Here is a 17,203-nt window from a genome sequence, read left to right on the forward strand (position 1 = left end):
GGTGTGGTTTGCAGGAGATTGGGTACAAGAGGAAGGGATTTAGTTGTCAATGGACTGCTTCCGCTGTCACCCAAAGTTTTTGAACTTGTCAATGACTTCTGATGAATGCGCTCCAGGTGACGTATAAGGGAGGATGTTCCTAGGTGGTTAACGTCTTTACCCCTACTTATTACAGTTTGACAAAGGCAACACACGGCTTGACACCTGTTGTCCGCATTTCTGTTAAAATAATTCCACACCGAAGAGGTGATTTTTTTTGTAATTTGACCAGGCATGTCAATGGCCATATCCGTCCCACGGACAACAGGTGACTCCCCGGGTGCCTGACTTAAACAAACCACCTCACCATCAGAATCCTCCTTGCCAATTTCCTCCTCAGCTCCAGCAACACCCATATCCTCATCCTGGTGTACTTCAACAGTGACATCTTCAATTTGACTATCAGGAACTGGACTGCGGATGTTCATTCCAGCACTTGCAGGGGGCGTGCAAATGGTGGAAGGCGCCACCTTTTCCCGTCCAGTGTTGGGAAGGTCAGGCATCGCAACCGACACAATTGGACTCTCCTTGGGGATTTGTGATTTAGAAGAACGCACAGTTCTTTGCTGTGCTTTTGCCAGCTTAAGTCTTTTCATTTTTCTAGCCAGAGGATGAGTGCTTCCATCCTCATGTGAAGCTGAACCACTAGCCATGAACATAGGCCAGGGCCTCAGCCATTCCTTGCCACTCCGTGTCGTAAATGGCATATTGGCAAGTTTACGCTTCTCATCAGACGCTTTTAATTAAATTTTTGGGTCATTTTACTGAACTTTTGTTTTTTGGATTTTACATGCTCTCTACTATAACATTGGGCATCGGCCTTGGCAGACGACGTTGATGGCATTTCATCGTCTCGGCCATGACTGGTGGCAGCAGCTTCAGCACGAGGTGGTAGTGGATCTTGATCTTTCCCTATTTTACCCTCCACATTTTTGTTCTCCATTTCTTAATGTGTGGAATTATATGCCAGTAATATATCAATAGCAATGGCCTACTGTACCGTACTGCTATATATATATATATACTGGTGGTCAGCAAAATTCTGCACTGTCCTCCTTCTATATACTGCGCACAACTACAATGCAGCACAGATATGGATGGATAGTATACTTGACGACACAGAGGTAGAGCAATGGACTACTGTACTGTATTGCTATATATATATACTGGTGGTCAGAAAAATTCTGCACTGTCCTCCTACTATATACTGCGCACAACTACAATGCAGCACAGATATGGATGGATAGTATACTTGACGACACAGAGGTAGAGCAATGGACTACTGTACCGTACTGCTATATATATACTGGTGGTCAGCAAAATTCTGCACTGTCCTCCTACTATATACTGCGCACAACTACAATGCAGCACAGATATGGATGGATAGTATACTTGACGACACAGAGGTAGAGCAATGGACTACTGTACCGTACTGCTATATATATACTGGTGGTCAGCAAAATTCTGCACTGTCCTCCTACTATATACTACAATGCAGCACAGATATGGAGCGTTTTCAGGCAGAGAACGTAGATATTTGCAGCACACTGAGCACAGATATTTGCAGCACACTTAGCACAGATATTTGCAGCACACTGAACACAGAAACTGAGAGAACGCAGGCACGTCCTCTCGCTATCATCTCCAATACACGAGTGAAAATGGCGGCGACGCGCGGCTCTTTATATGCAATACGAATCTCGCGAGAATACGACAGCGGGATGATGACGTTCGGGCGCGCTCGGGTTAACCGAGCAAGACGGGAAGATCCGAGGCTGCCTTGGAACCGTGTAAAATAATAGAATACAATGTGACTCCACGTGGCGCTATTTGGATACCAACAGAAAAAGGCTTACACAGTATTGATCACAAGGATTTCCGGTCTCACAGAAAATTGGTATTGAGTATTACTACAATACAAAAAACATGCAAAACATAGTGCAACTCTGTTGAAACAAATTATTTTTTTATTTGCTTGATCCCACTCACATAAGGATGTGTAGTAATTGCATGTAGATAATCACAAAGTGGGTGAAGTAGCTTTTACTTCAAAGAAGAGTCCTCCTCCATATAAAACTTGGAAAAAAGAATGATAGTGATAGTGCAACACCGTCTTTAAATTCTTAAAACACGTATTTAATAAAATACACTCACAGACATCAGATAAAAAACAGCATAAAACACATCGAGGATATTCCTGTGGCATGGACTGCTAGCAAGAGAAAACTCTAGGGCATAGTCACCGCAAAGTCCCAAAGTCCAAATGTCTCCAGCAGCTCGAAATGGCAGCTCCAATCCACAGGTTCTCGTCCACCCAATCTCCCTGCTTAAGCGCTTTCGGACATACGTCCTTCCTCAGAAGCATGGGATCCCAGCTGAAAAAGTGAGGGTGGTCACAGTGCTCTTCATTCATGGGTGTGCCCCACAATCACACACTTAAGGGGGCTTTCCAGTTGCCCAGAACACCCCCCCCCCCCCCTTTACCAATAGTAAAAAAGAAATCTAAGTGTCGACAAACTTGAAATAGGTATAGGGCTAATCATTACATTGTGGATTTTATCTTATTGGCTGGTACGCATCTGCAGAAATTGGTTGTTGACTTCCCATCCTGATGTGATTGGCTTGGGTGGTCTTGCTGTCACTTTCTTTAAAAACTGCAAGAAAAGAGAAATCGGGCTGAGAGAATATAAAAATAAGAGGGTGAAAAAAGAGGGACAGTTGGGAGGCAATAGAGAGCTAAAAAGGGAAAGAACCAAATGGAGAAAGAAAGAAAGAAAGAAAGAAAGAAAGAAAGAAAGAAAGAAAGAAAGAAAGAAAGAAAGAAAGAAAGAAAGAAAGAAAGAAAGAAAGAAAGAAAGAGAGAAAGGGAGGGAGGGAGGAAGGAAGGCTTAGCTGAAAATGGGGAGCTGAGGGAGAAATGTGTGCTGATGGAGAGAATACAGATGTTTCTGCATACACCTATTTTAAAATCACACCAAATAGCCCTGTTTAGAGGACCTCGGAATCATGGTACCCGTCTCACAGCATAAGGTGGAAAAATGATAGGTGAATCAGGACACATCTGTACAGTGGGAGTGGACCTGCAAATCAAGCACAGTAGAAGAAAAAGAAGGAAGTGGATCCACTCAATAGTCTGTATTGACACTGGCTGCACAGAGATCTGTGGCAAGAAGGGGGTGGCACATTTATAATATTCAAATATCACCAAATAAGGAGATCAACTCTCAGAGGGTCAGGGAGCTGCCAGCATGCACATATATGTAAAGAAAAGTGATTAGTATACAAAAAGTTATTTTCTGAAAATCTGACTTATACATAAATGGGACGAATTTGCCTTAGGCCTTGCTGGGAGGTTTCTGGTAGGCCGGTGGTCTCGTGAGGCCGCCTTATGAGTTTTTTTCACCCATCTTATCTTTTTTCTTTTTTAAAAAGAGTTTTAATAGCCAACAGTAACTTTGTGTGTGGTGGGTGGATGGTTAGTCAGATAGACTACATCTGTCCAAATAGAGTTCTTTTTAATGCGATCTCTCCCACCTAGGGGCAGTGTCACATATTGCTTTAGTGCATGGCCGCACGGCCCGCACCTGATCTCTGTTGGCCACTACCCCTCATCTGATAGCAGGACTCACTTTCCCTACAATATACTGTAGCTGTGCTGTGTGTGACAGAAAGGAAGACGGATCAGCAAAAGGTGAGTGTGGAAAGGAAGGGGTGGGGGTGGGGGGGGGTTGCTATTGTCAAGGGTATTTAATGTTAAAAAAGGGCTTAGTTAGAAAAATTGGTAGTGATTAAGACAGTGAATTAATGACTCTGGGTTAATTATGTGAAATGATGTTGTTACAATGATACTTCAGTTCATTATTTTGAGGTAGCAATTATTAATGGTGAGGGGAGGAGATTGCATGGAAAAATGCTCCATTTTGCTGGACACTTGGATGCTCTGTGTTTTGTAGAGCAGCTACTGGGATGCTCTCTGTACTATATGAAAGCCACTGGGAAGCACTCTGTACTGTATGCCATCACTGGGATGTTCTGCTTATTGTATAATGTTCACTAGGTTGAAACACTGTACTGAGCGCCTAATTCAGACCTGATCGCTTCTTTGCGATCGGATAAGATAGTCACCGCCCAGACATAGTGAAAATCCGCCCCGTTCAAGTCTGCGTATGCCGTGTGAAAATCTTTGCAAATGCCCGTCATCTGCAAATCCATTCGTAACTCACTCACCATTGAATGATTTTTCCAGTCTGTGCGTAGCCCAGGACTTACTCCTACAGTGCAACAGAAACAGGCTGATCGGGCCAGGAGCTGACATCACACACCCTCCCTGAAAACATTTGGGAACGCCTGCATTTTTCCTGACATTCCCAGAAAGCGGGCAGTTACCACCACCAAATAACCGCTTCCTGTCAATCAACTTGCATATACCTAGTGATCAAAAAAGCTACTGAATTCTTGCACAGTTTGGACTCGCACATGCGCGCTATAATCCATATGCATGTGCAGTCGATCGATAATAGGCCGCTTTGTGAATTCACACAACAGCGATCAGTTCTGAATTAGGCCCTGAACACCCATTTCTAGGATGCTCTCTGTAATGCATTGTGATCACTAGAATGCTCTCTGTAGTGTGTGGTGGTCACAGGGATGCTAACTGTATTGTATGGTGGCACTAGGGTGCTCTCTATGTTTCATATTTATATTTACGCCTGCTTTTAAAGCTATTTATCTCTCTAGTAAATAATAACACTATATTCTTAATTTTAGATCATAGGGGGCAACAGATAAGGTTATGAGATAAGGTCATGATGTCAAGCACACCACTTTGCTGTTAGATAGAGAAGCCAGACACAGTGCGAAGAAGACAGCTGCAGCCAGAAGACACAGAAGAAGATAACTGTATGTGGGCTGCGGGGGCTGGAGAGACAGAAATGGGTCATGGCTGTAGAGAAAGAAAGGGGTGCTGGCTGGAGAGACAGAAAGGGTGTTGGCTAGAGAGAAAAAAGGGGTGCTGACAGGAGTGACAGAAGGGTGGCTGGTTGGTGAGACAGAATGGGGGCTGGCTAGAGAGAGTCAAGTAGTGCTGGCTGGAGAGACAAAAGGGAGCTGGCTGGAGACACAGAAAGGGGCTGGTTGGTGAGACAGAAAGGTGGCTTGCTTGTGAGACTGAAAGGGGTGCTGGCTGGAAAGAAAGATGTAGGATTATGAGACTGAAGGGGGCTGGCTGGAGACAGAAGGGGTGCTGGCTGCAGAGACAGTAGGGGGTCGGGCTGGTGAAACAGCAGTGGCAGTCTGGAGAGACAGAAGTGGTGCTAGCTGGGAAGACAGAAGGGCTGGTTGGTGAGACAGAAAGAGGTGCTGGCTTGATGAGACAGAAGGGGTGCTGGCTGCAGAGATAGAAGGGGGACTGGCTGCAAAGATAGAAGGGGGCTGCTGGTGAGACAGAAAGGGGCTGGCTGGAGTGACAGAAAGGGTTGCTGGCTGGAGAGAATGAAGGGGGCTGGCTGGTAAGACAGAAGGGGTGCTGGCTGGAGAGACAGATGGAGGATGATGAGACAGAAGTGGTGCTGGCTACACAGACAGAAGGGATGCTGACTGGAGAGACAGAAGGAGGCTGGAGAGACAGAAGGGGTGCTGGCTAGAAAGACAGAAGGGTGGCTGGCTTGTGACAGAAAGGGACTGGTGAGACAGAAGGCATGCTGGCTATATAGACAAAATGGGTGTTGGCTAGAGAGACAAAAGGGGTGCTGGCTAGAGAGATAAAAGGGGGGGGGCTGGTTGGAGAGACAGAAGGGATGCTGGCGGGATAGGGAGTAGGGAGCTAGCTGGAGAGATAGAAGGGGTGCTGGCTGGAAAGGCAGAATAGAGCTGACTGGAGAGACAGGAGGAGGCTGGAAAGACAGAAGGTGGCTGGCTGGAGCTGGAGAGACACTGGGGGTTGGCTGGAGAGACAAAAGGGGTGCTGGTAAGAGAGACAAAAGGGGTGCTGGCTGGAGAGACAGAAGGCATGCTTGTTGGAGAGATAGAAGCGATGGCGGTACAAGAGACAGAAGGGGTGCTGTCTAGAAAGATAAAAGGGGTGCCAGCTGCAGATGCAGAAAGTGGCTGGTGAGATAGAAGGAGGGCTGACTGGAGAGATAGAAGGGGTGCTGGAGAGACAGTAGGGGGCTGGCTGGAGCAGGAGAGACACTGGGAGGTTGGCTGGAGAGACAGAAGAGGACTGGTTGAGGAGACAAGGGGGCTGACTGAATCTGGAGAGACACTGCAGGGCTCAAACTGCAGAAACATGAGGGCCGAGGCTGAAGAGAACTTGAGTGAAAGTGGCTGGAGATTGTTCTCAACTGGAAGGATTACTGGCACAATACTTCCTTCTTTTCCCCCCTCCTCCCCGCCTAGCGGTGAATAGCGCAGGCTAATTTATTCTAAACTCTGCCACTTGGGCCAAAGAACGAAGCATTTTAAATGACTGTCAGATTTCCCGGCAAGTTCGTCCAGTAACATATCATTTTTACAATTACATTATTTATTATTTAAACTAATGGATAGCATATAATAGTAATCTGCTGGATGTCTAACACCAATGTATTGCTAATAAAGGCAATGTACTCTATTATTGCATAGTTGCCTACCCTCCCTCACTCTGCAGGAGACTCCCTGAAATAGTAGCAATCTCCCTGACTCCCTGAATAGTCCAGCAATCTCCCTGATTGTACCTGACCCCCATTATGGTAACCAGTGGTGTCGAGAGAGGGGGGGAGATGGTACAACTTACACGGACCCAGGTCTGATGGAGGGGCCCAGTGAGGGTCCAGTAGGGGCCCAGGCCACCTCCCCCTTACCTGGCAGCCGCAGCTGCAGCTCTTCTCCTCAGCCCAGACCACGCTGCTGTGTACTGGGCTGCAGTGTGGCCATGGAGGTGCTTTTAAATACAATTTTTTTCAGTATTTTTTTCTAAAAGTACATGACCACACCTCCTGTGATTAGGCCACGCCCCTTGAAAAGTACCTGGCCCAGCCCAGCTCTCGATTGCCCTGATGGTAGCTATTACATTCTTGGGGAAATAAAAGAAATCAGAGCCATTTCCCTGCATTGGTTATAAGGCACAATGATCCCTATGGCTACATGCATTTCAACTAAGGTTTCTCCTGGCCACTTAAAGTATATGGATTCTCTTGTAGAATACAGTACACGAACAAATCCTGCTAAATAACTGTGTCTTTTCTTCAACAAGTAGATCTTATTAACTTTGGGGCCTCATTTACATTTGGATGTAAGTAATTTTCATTGCACGCCTCTCCGATGTAGAAGTACACGTCTGCACTTATACGTGTTACTTTCACAATCTCCCTGAAATGCTTTTTCAAAAGTAGGCAAGTATGTATTATTGCCTGGTGTCACATGTACCATATATTGTACCTTTTTGTTTGAGCATGGTAACAGTATGAATTTGTCTTTTTAAGACGTGCTGCCATACCCTGGGAATCTAGCAAATGCCAGGTTAACAGAAAAAAATATTTTAGACTGCCAGTACTAAAGATTATTGAGAAACCATTTGCAATATGAGTGACGGGCACAGATTGGTACAGCTTTGGTGTACCTCTTTAAGTGCTGCGATTTGAAAGCTTATTCTGTTTTTCTCTCCAAATAAATTTTAGATTTTTAGATGAAATAAAGACTTGATAGCTCATATATTTGAGCTTGGTACATGAAATGTGAAGCATGCTTGCTTCAAGTCTTAATGGCGCACTCCAAACTGTGCAATATGCTTTGACGTGAGTAACTGTTTTAAATTATATGCCCTTGAACAAATGTCAGTATTTTATGATCTTATGATTGCACGTGAAGCAATCTCATTCATATATTACACTGTACTGGGGTTCAGGCTGTCTGAAGGAAGCTGTTTAGCAAAAACGGATGGCACAAAAGATTATTTGGGAATTATTTACGATTTCCTGGAAAACAAATACATTTCTCCTATGTAACCTTTAAAAAAAAAAAAGAAAGAGATAAAAGCCTTTGTTTGCACTGTGCAACGTTGGAATGTAATACTGTACGCTGCTAAACCTGTTCCATATTAGTTAATGTTATAGTGTTTCGCCTTTGCTGATACTAATGTAAATCTCAGCTTTGTTCCTCTCTTTCTATGCAAAATATATTTCACTTATAGGTGGTCATACTGAGTTGTATGCAAAGTGTGTTTTACTTCTGCGTATGCATACAACCAGCACTTACTGTATGGGGGTCATTCTAAGTTGATCGCTCGCTAGCAACTTTTTGCAGCGCTGCCATCAGATAGTCGCCGCCAATGGGGGAGTGTATTTTTGCTTTGCAAGTGTGCAAATGCTTTTGTAGCCGACGGCACAAAAAAGTTTGTTGCAGTTTCTGAGTAGCTCTAGACTTACTCAGCCGCTGCGATCACTTCAGACTTTTTGGTTCCGGAATTGATGTCAGCCACCCGCCCTGCAAACACTTGGACACGCCTTCGTTTTTCCAAACACTCCCAGAAAACGGTTAGTTACACCCATAAACGCCCTCTTTCTGTCAATCACCTTGCGATCGGCTATGCGAATGGATTCTTCATTAAATCCATCACACAGCAACGATCCTCTTTGTACCCGTACAACGTGCCTGCGCATTGCGGTCCATACGCATGCGCAGTTTTGCCGAGTTTTAACCTGATCGCAGCACAGCAAAAAGTTGTTAGCAAGCAATCAACTCGGAATGAACCCCTATGTTTGGCAATACAAACATTCCGTAACATCTTGTGCTTAAGCATACCTCCCAACATTTCTGAATCAGTGAGCAGGACAACTTCGCCGCACCCGCGTCCGAAAAGAGGACGAGGTCCATGGGAAAGGGGCATGGCTTCGCGGGAGTGCCGCAATCGCAAGCCACGCCCACCCATTTCTGTCACTGAGGGAGCATGCCCAGCGCTCTGTGAGCTGCTGGCATGCCCTCTCTCTCTCTCTGACAGCGAGACAGTCCCAAAAAAAGGGACTATCCCACGAAAATCGGGACAGTTGGGAGGTATGCTTAAATTTTTAGAAATGGTGGAAACAGGACGCATGGTCACAGTACAGTTTACCGCAAATGTGACTTATGAAGAGTGGGACACAGATACATATAGGAGATGGGCGCTCAACTCCTGGTACAGGTTATGAAATTATGAGTATGATGATAATCGGATGCTACATCTAATTGGATGATTGTCTTAAGCTGGGTACACACTATAGGATATATTGGGCCTAATTCAGAACTGATCGCTGTTGTGCGAATTCGCAAAACATCCGATTATTGTTCAACTACCCATGTGTATGAATCGTAGTGCACACGCATGAGGCCAAAATGCGAAAAGAATCCAGCGGGTTTTTTTATCGCTAGGTATACGCAAGTTAATTGACAGGAAGCCTGTATTTGGGGGTGGTAACTGGTCATTTTCTGGGAATATCAGGAAAAATGAAGGTGTGCCAAAGCGTTTTAAGTAGTGATGTGCACCAGACATTTTTCGGGTTTTGTGTTTTGGTTTTGGATTCGGTTCCACGGCCGTGTTTTGGATTCGGACGCGTTTTGGCAAATCCTCCCTTAAAAATTTTTGTCGGATTCGGGTGTGTTTTGGATTCAGGTGTTTTTTTTCAAAAAACCCTCAAAAACAGCTTAAATCATAGACTTTAGGGGTAATTTTGATCCCATAGTATTATTAACCTCAATAACCTTAATTTCCACTAATTTCCAGTCTATTCTGAACACCTCACACCTCACAATATTATTTTTAGTCCTAAAATTTGCACCGAGGTCGCTGGATGACTAAGCTAAGCAACCCAAGTGGTAGGCACAAACACATGGCCCATCTAGGAGTGGCACTGCAGTGTCAGACAGGATGGCACTTAAAAAAATAGGCCCCAAACAGCACATGATGCAAATAAATAAAAAAAGAGGTGCAAGATGGAATTGTCCTTGGGCCCTTCCACACACCCTTATGTTGTATAAACAGGACATGCACACTTTAACAAACCCATCATTTCAGCGACAGGGTCTACCACACGACTGTGGCTGAAATGACTGGTTGGTTTGAGCCCGCACCAAAAAAGAAGCAATCAATCTCTCCTTGCACAAACTGGCTCTACAGAGGCAAGATGTCCACCTCCTCCTCATCGTCCGATTCCTCACCCCTTTCACTGTGTACATCCCCCTCCTCACAGAGTACTAATTCGTCCCCACTGGAATCCACCATCACAGGTCCCTGTGTACTTTCTGGAGGCAATTGCTGGTAAATGTCTCCACGGAGGAATTGATTATAATTCATTTTGATGAACATCATCTTCTCCACATTTTGTGGAAGTAACCTCGTACGACGATTGCTGACAAGGTGAGCGGCTGCACTAAACACTCTTTCGGAGTACACACTGGAGGGGGGGCAACTTAGGTAAAATAAAGCCAGTTTGTGCAAGGGCCTCCAAATTGCCTCTTTTTCCTGCCAGTATACATACGGACTGTCTGACATGCCTACAGTGATGCTGTCACTCATATAATCCTCCACCATTCTTTCAATGGTGACAGAATCATATGCAGTGACAGTAGACGACATGTCAGTAATCGTTGGCAGGTCCTTCAGTCTGGACCAGGTGTCAGTTTTCGCTCCTGACTGCCCTGCATCACCGCCAGCCAGTGGTTTTGGAAATTTGATCCTTTTCCTGGCTGCTCCAGTGGCGGTAGAAAATTAAACAGGATCTGTTAGCGGGTCACGTTCCGCTTGACTTGACAAGTGTCTCACCAGCAGGTGAAAGAGAGATACAACATAGGCTTTAAACCTAGGATCGAACACGTGGCCAAAATGTAGTGCTCTGATTTCAACAGATTGACCACTCGTGAATCCTGGTTAAGCGAATGAAGGGCTCCATCCACAAGTCCCACATGCCTAACGGAATCGCTCCATTTTAGCTCCTCCTTTAATCTCTCCAGCTGCTTCTGCAAAAGCCTGATGAGGGGAATGACCTGATTTAGGCTGGCAGTGTCTGAACTGACTTCACGTGTGGCAAGTTCAAAGGGTTGCAGAACCTTGCACAACGTTGAAATCATTCTCCACTGCCCTTGAGTCAGGTGCATTCCCCCTCCTTTGCCTATATCGTAGGCAGATGTATAGGCTTGAATGGCCTTTTGCTGCTCCTCCATCCTCTGAAGCATATAGAGGGTTGAATTCCACCTCGTTACCACCTCTTGCTTCAGCTGATGGCGGGGAATTTCCAGGAGTGTTTGCTGGTGCTCCAGTCTTCGGCATGCGGTGGCCGCAATTCTTCGGGCCACCGACAGCATCTCTTGCATGCCCCTGCCGTTTTTAAAAAAATTCTGCACCACCAAATTCATTGTATGTGCAAAACATGGGATGTGCTGGAATTTGCCCACATGTAATGCACGCACAATATTGGTGGTGTTGTCCGATGTCACAAATCCCCAGGAGAGTCCAATTGGTGTAAGCCAATCTGCGATGATGTTCCTCAATTTCCGTAAGAGGTTGTCAGCTGTGTGCCTCTTATGGAAAGCGGTGATACAAAGCGTAGCCTGCCTAGAAACGAGTTGGCGTTTGCGAGATGCTGCTACTGGTGCCGCCGCAGCTGTTCTTGCTGCGCGAGGCAATACATCTACCCAGTGGGCTGTCACAGTCATATAGTCCTGAGTCTGCCCTGCTCCACTTGTCCACATGTCCGTGGTAAAGTGGACATTGGGTACAACTGCATTTTTTAGGACACTGGTGACTCTTGTTCTGACGTCTGTGTACATTCTCGGTATCGCCTGCCTAGAGAAGTGGAACCTAGATGGTTGTTTGGTACCGGGGACACACTACCTCAAGAAATTCTCTAAGTCCCTGTGAACTAACGGCGGATACTGGATGCACGTTTAACACCCACACAGCTGTCAAGGCCTGCGTTATCTGCTTTGTAACAGGATGACTGCTGTGATATTTCATCTTCCTCGCAAAGGACTGTTGGACAGTCAATTGCTTGCTGGAAGTAGTACAAGCGGTCTTCCGACTTCCCCTCTGGGATGATGATCGACTCTCAGCAGCAACAACAGCAGCGCCAGTAGCAGTAGGTGTTATACTCAAGGATCCATCGGAGGAATCCCAGTCAGGAGAGGACTCGTCAGACTTGCCAGTGATCTGGCCTGCAGAACTATTGGCTTTCCTGTCTAAGGAGGAAATTGACACTGAGGGAGTTGGTGGTGTGGTTTGCAGGAGCTTGGGTACAAGAGGAAGAAGGACTTTAGTTGTCAGTGGACTGCTTCCGCTGTCACCCAAAGTTTTTGAACTTGTTAATGACTTCTGATGAATGCGCTCCAGGTGACGTATAAGGGAGGATGTTCCTAGGTGGTTAACGTCCTTACCCCTACTTATTACAGCTTGACAAAGGCAACACACGGCTTGACACCAGTTGTCCGCATTTCTGTTGAAATAATTCCACACCGAAGAGGTGAAATTTTTTTGGTATTTTGACCAGGCATGTCAATGGCCTTATTCATCCCACGGACAACAGGTGTCTCCCCGGGTGCCTGACTTAAACAAACCAACTCTCCATCAGAATCCTCCTGGTCAATTTCCCCATCAGCGCCAGCAACACCCATATCCTCATCCTGGTGCACTTCAACAGTGACATCTTCAATTTGAATATCAGGAACTGTACTGTGGGTGCTCCTTCCAGCACTTGCAGGGGCGTGCAAATGGTGGAAGGAGCCACCTCTTCCCGTCCAGTGTTGGGAAGGTCAGGCATTGCAACCGACACAATTAGACTCTCCTTGGGGATTTGTGATTTAGAAGAATGCACAGTTCTTTGCTGTGCTTTTGCCAGCTTAACTCTTTTCATTTTTCTAGCGGGAGGATGAGTGCTTCCATCCTCATGTGAAGCTGACCCACTAGTCATGAGGAACATAGGAAAGTGCCTTAGCCGCTCCTTGCCACTTCGTGTCATAAATGGCATATTGGCAAGTTTACGATTCTCCTCAGATGCTTTTAATTTAGATTTTTGGGTCATTTTACTGAACTTTTGTTTTTTGGATTTTACATGCTCTGACTTTGGGCATCGGCCTTGGCAGACAACGTTGATGGCATTTCATCGGCTCTGCCATGACTAGTGGCAGCAGCTTCAGCACTAAGTGGAAGTGGATCTTGATCTTTCCCTATTTTACCCACCACATTTTTGTTCTCCATTTTTTAATGTGTGGAATTATATGCCAGTAATATATCTGGAATTAGACGGCAGTAATGTCTGGAATTAGATACCGCTAGATAGATACCAGATACCACTGTGACTGGAATGGTGATGACCTATGCACAGTGACAGGACACTACCACAGCACCCTACAGCAGCAAGATGCAGCACAAGACACTGGACTTTTAGTCACCACAATGCAGCACTGACACTGAGCACAGATATTAAGCACTGTTCAGGATACTAGAAGTGACACGGAGCTGCAAGATACAGCAATGGACTACTGTACTGTACTACTATATACTGGTGGTCACCACAATGCAGCACTGTACTACTATATACTGGTCACCACAATGCAGTACAGATATTGAGCACTGATCAGGATACTAGAACTGAGTCTGACATGGAGCTGCAAGATACAGCAATGGCATACTGTACTGTACTGTACTACTATATACTGGTGGTCACCACAATGCAGCGCTGTACTACTATATACTGGTCACAATGTAGCACAGATATTGAGCACCGATCAGGAGAATAGAACTGAGTCTGAAACGGAGCTGCAAGATACAGCAATGGACTACTGTACTGTACTACTATATACTGGTGGTCACCACAATGTAGCACAGATATTGAGCACTGATCAGGAGAATAGAACTGAGTCTGACATGGAGCTGCAAGATACAGCAGTGGACTACTGTACTGTACTACTATATACTGGTGGTCACCACAATGCAGCACTGTACTACTATATGCTGGTCACCACAATGCAGCACAGATTTTGAGCACTGATCAGGAGAATAGAACTGAGTCTGACACGGAGCTGCAAGATACAGTAATGGACTACTGTACTGTACTACTATATACTGATGGTCACCACAATGCAGCACTGTACTACTATATACTGGTCACCACAATGCAGCACAGATATTGAGCACTGATCAGGAGAATAGAACTGAGTCTGACACAGAGCTGCAAGATACAGCAATGGACAACTGTACTGTACTACTATATACTGGTGGTCACCACAATGCAGCACTGTACTACTATATACTGGTCACCACAATGCAGCACAGATATTGAGCACTGATCAGGATACTAGAACTGAGTCTGACACGGAGCTGCAAGATACAGCAATGGCCTACTGTACTGTACTACTATATACTGGTGGTCACCACAATGCAGCACTGTACTACTATATACTAGTCACCGCAATGCACCACAGATATTAAGCACTGATCAGGATACTACAACTGAGTCTGACACGGAGCTGCAAGATACAGCAATGGCCTACTGTACTGTACACTATATACTGGTGGTCATCACAATGCAGCATACTGAGCACAGATATTGAGCTTTTCAGGCAGAGAACGTAGCCACATCCTCTCCGCTCAATCGACAATGCACAAGTGAAAATGGCGGCGATGCGCAGCTCTTTATATGGAATCCGATTCTCGCGAGAATCCGACAGCGGGATGATGACGTTTTCCTCAGTTCGGATTTTGCGTGTTAGGCGGGAAGAACCGAGGCTGCCTCGGACCCGTGTAAACCATGTGAAGTTCGGGGGGGGGGGGGGGGGTTCGGATCTCGACAAACCGAACCCACTCATCTCTAGTTTTAAGGTAGGGTGTGGGACGTCAGCTTCGGCCCCAAACAGCCTGATTCTATCGCACTGTAGGAGTAGGTCCTGGGCTACGCACAGACTGGAAAAAAACATTAGATGGTGAGTGAGTTGTGAACAGATTTGCAGCTGACCGGCGTTTGCAAAACTTTTCACAAGGCGTACGCAGACATGCACAGGGCGGGTATTCACTCAGGCTGGGCGGCGAAGGGCGATAAGGTCTGAATTAGGCCCATTGTGCGATATATCATTCCTATCTGGATCCAGAGGCGTAACTGTGGGAGGCAATGGAGTCGGCTGCCACCATCTCCTGCTCTTTGCGGGCACCTCTCCTCCCATTCCGTGTTTAGCGACACTATTCAATTAAGTTAATTAAGTTACTTCTCTGACAATTACACGTAACTTCATGTAGGGTGTGATTCAGATCTGATCGCTGCTGTGCTATTAACGGCGCATGCGTATGCACCGCAATGCGCACGCGCATCGGCAAACAACAACAGGCATCGCCGGACAGCGACAGGCTGGTACAAAAATTCTAATCACACAGCCATTTGCATGCTTATTGACAGGAAGAGGCTGTTTGTTAGCGGTAATTAACCGTTTTCTGGCTGGAAAGGCAGTAGGGAGCTATCTGGAGAGACAGGAGGAGGCTGGCTGGAGCTGGAGAGACACTGGGGGGTTGGCTGGAGAGACAGAAGAGGTGCTGGTTATAGACACAAAAGGGGTGCTGGCTGGAGAGACAGAAGGCATGCTTGCTGGAGAGATAGAAGCGATGCCGGCTCAAGAGACAGAAGGGGTGCTGGCTAGAGAGAGGCAAAAGGGGTGCCAGCTGCAGATGCAGAAAGTGGCTGTTGAGATAGGAGGGCTGACTGGAGAGATAGAAGGGGTGCTGGAGAGACAGTAGGGGGCTGGCTGGAGCAGGAGAGATACTGGGAGGTTGGCTGGAGAGACAGAAGAGGACTGGCACAGGAGACAAAAGGGCTGGCTGGATCTGCCTTTGTCATGAAGCTCAAAACTGAGCTCAGGTGCATCTTGTTTCCACTGATTATCATTGAGATGTTTCTACAGCTTAATTGGAGTCCACCTGTGGTAAATTCAGTTGATTGGACATGATTTGGAAAGCTACACACCTGTTTGTAAGGTCCCACACTTTACAGTGCATGTCTGAGCACAAACCAATCATGAAGTTAAAGGAATAGTCTGTAGACCTCCGAGACAGGATTGTCTTGAGGCACAAATCTTGGTAAGGGTACAGAAAAATATCTGCTGCTTTGAAGGTCCCAATGAGCACAGTGGCCTCCATCATCTGTAAATGGAAGAAGTTTGGAACCTCCATGACTATTCCTAGAGATGGTCGGCCGTCTAAACTGAGCGATCGGGGTAGAAGGGCCATTGGCGTTTCTATAATGGGTGCAGTGTGTGCGGTGCACATAGGCCCCTGAATCCAGGGGGGGGGGCCCCACACTGTACACACTGCACCCATTTCTCCTATACAGTACTTACCTTTCCGGAGTACATCGCTGACCGTGTTTGGGCCCCCTCCTCTCCCGTAGCCATTGCGCCTTTGCTAGCGCACTGACCACTAGAGACTCTGGCACATTGCCAGAGTCTACAGCGCATACGCAGGACTCCAAAAAAATGGCGCAGTGGGCATTTTTCGGAGTCCTGCGCATGCGCTGTATACTCTGCCACTGTACCAGAGTCTACAGCGCTCAGAGCGCTAGCAGCGGCGCGATGGCTACGGGAGAGGAGGGGGCCCACACACGGAGTCTGCACACGGGTCCCCTCCTCTCTAGAGAGGCCCCAGAGAAGGGCCCTAGTCAGGGAGGTGACCAAGAACCCGATGGTCACTCTCTCAGTGCTATAGCATTCACGTTGTCGTTATGGGGTATTGTGTGTAGAATTTTGAGGGGAAAAATTAATTTATTCCATTTTGGATTAAGGCTGTAACATAACAATATGTGGAAAAAGTGAAGCACTGTGAATACTTTCCGGATGCACTGTATGTGTGTGTAAATCTGACATGTGCACTGAGCGATTGCGGCACATGTGTAGTCTACTGATAATCGCTCCATTGTGTACTAACATAAATTAGGTCCATAGTTCCTATAATCTACAATATATATTTTAAATGTTATATTGTTCTGTGATTTTTAATGCGTCTTTCCAATATCTGTATAAAACATATACCGTATCCCAGAACTTACATACAACTGACCTCAATAGTTTGAAAGGGATGCAGTCAGGATCCCAGCAGTCAGTAATGTATACCGATGCGGGAATCCCGACACTATTCGGAATGCCGATATTGGCATCCAGAATAGGTACACATCCCAGCATTGGG

At 46.2% G+C, this 17,203-nt stretch overlaps 1 long non-coding RNA gene across 2 annotated transcripts in view; it reads right to left on the reverse strand.

Annotated features, from left to right (window-relative positions):
- Positions 1-2,153: 2,153 nt before the first annotated feature.
- The window catches only part of LOC134987235 (uncharacterized), a 149,034-nt gene continuing 133,984 nt past the window's right edge, over positions 2,154-17,203 (reverse strand). For both annotated transcript variants that reach the window (XR_010192942.1, XR_010192936.1), the window contains one exon: positions 2,154-2,693. This is a non-coding gene — a long non-coding RNA (uncharacterized LOC134987235). The remainder of the gene's footprint in view (positions 2,694-17,203) is intronic.

Source organism: Pseudophryne corroboree, chromosome 2 (assembly GCF_028390025.1).
Source record: "Pseudophryne corroboree isolate aPseCor3 chromosome 2, aPseCor3.hap2, whole genome shotgun sequence".
Lineage (NCBI taxonomy): Eukaryota > Metazoa > Chordata > Amphibia > Anura > Myobatrachidae > Pseudophryne > Pseudophryne corroboree.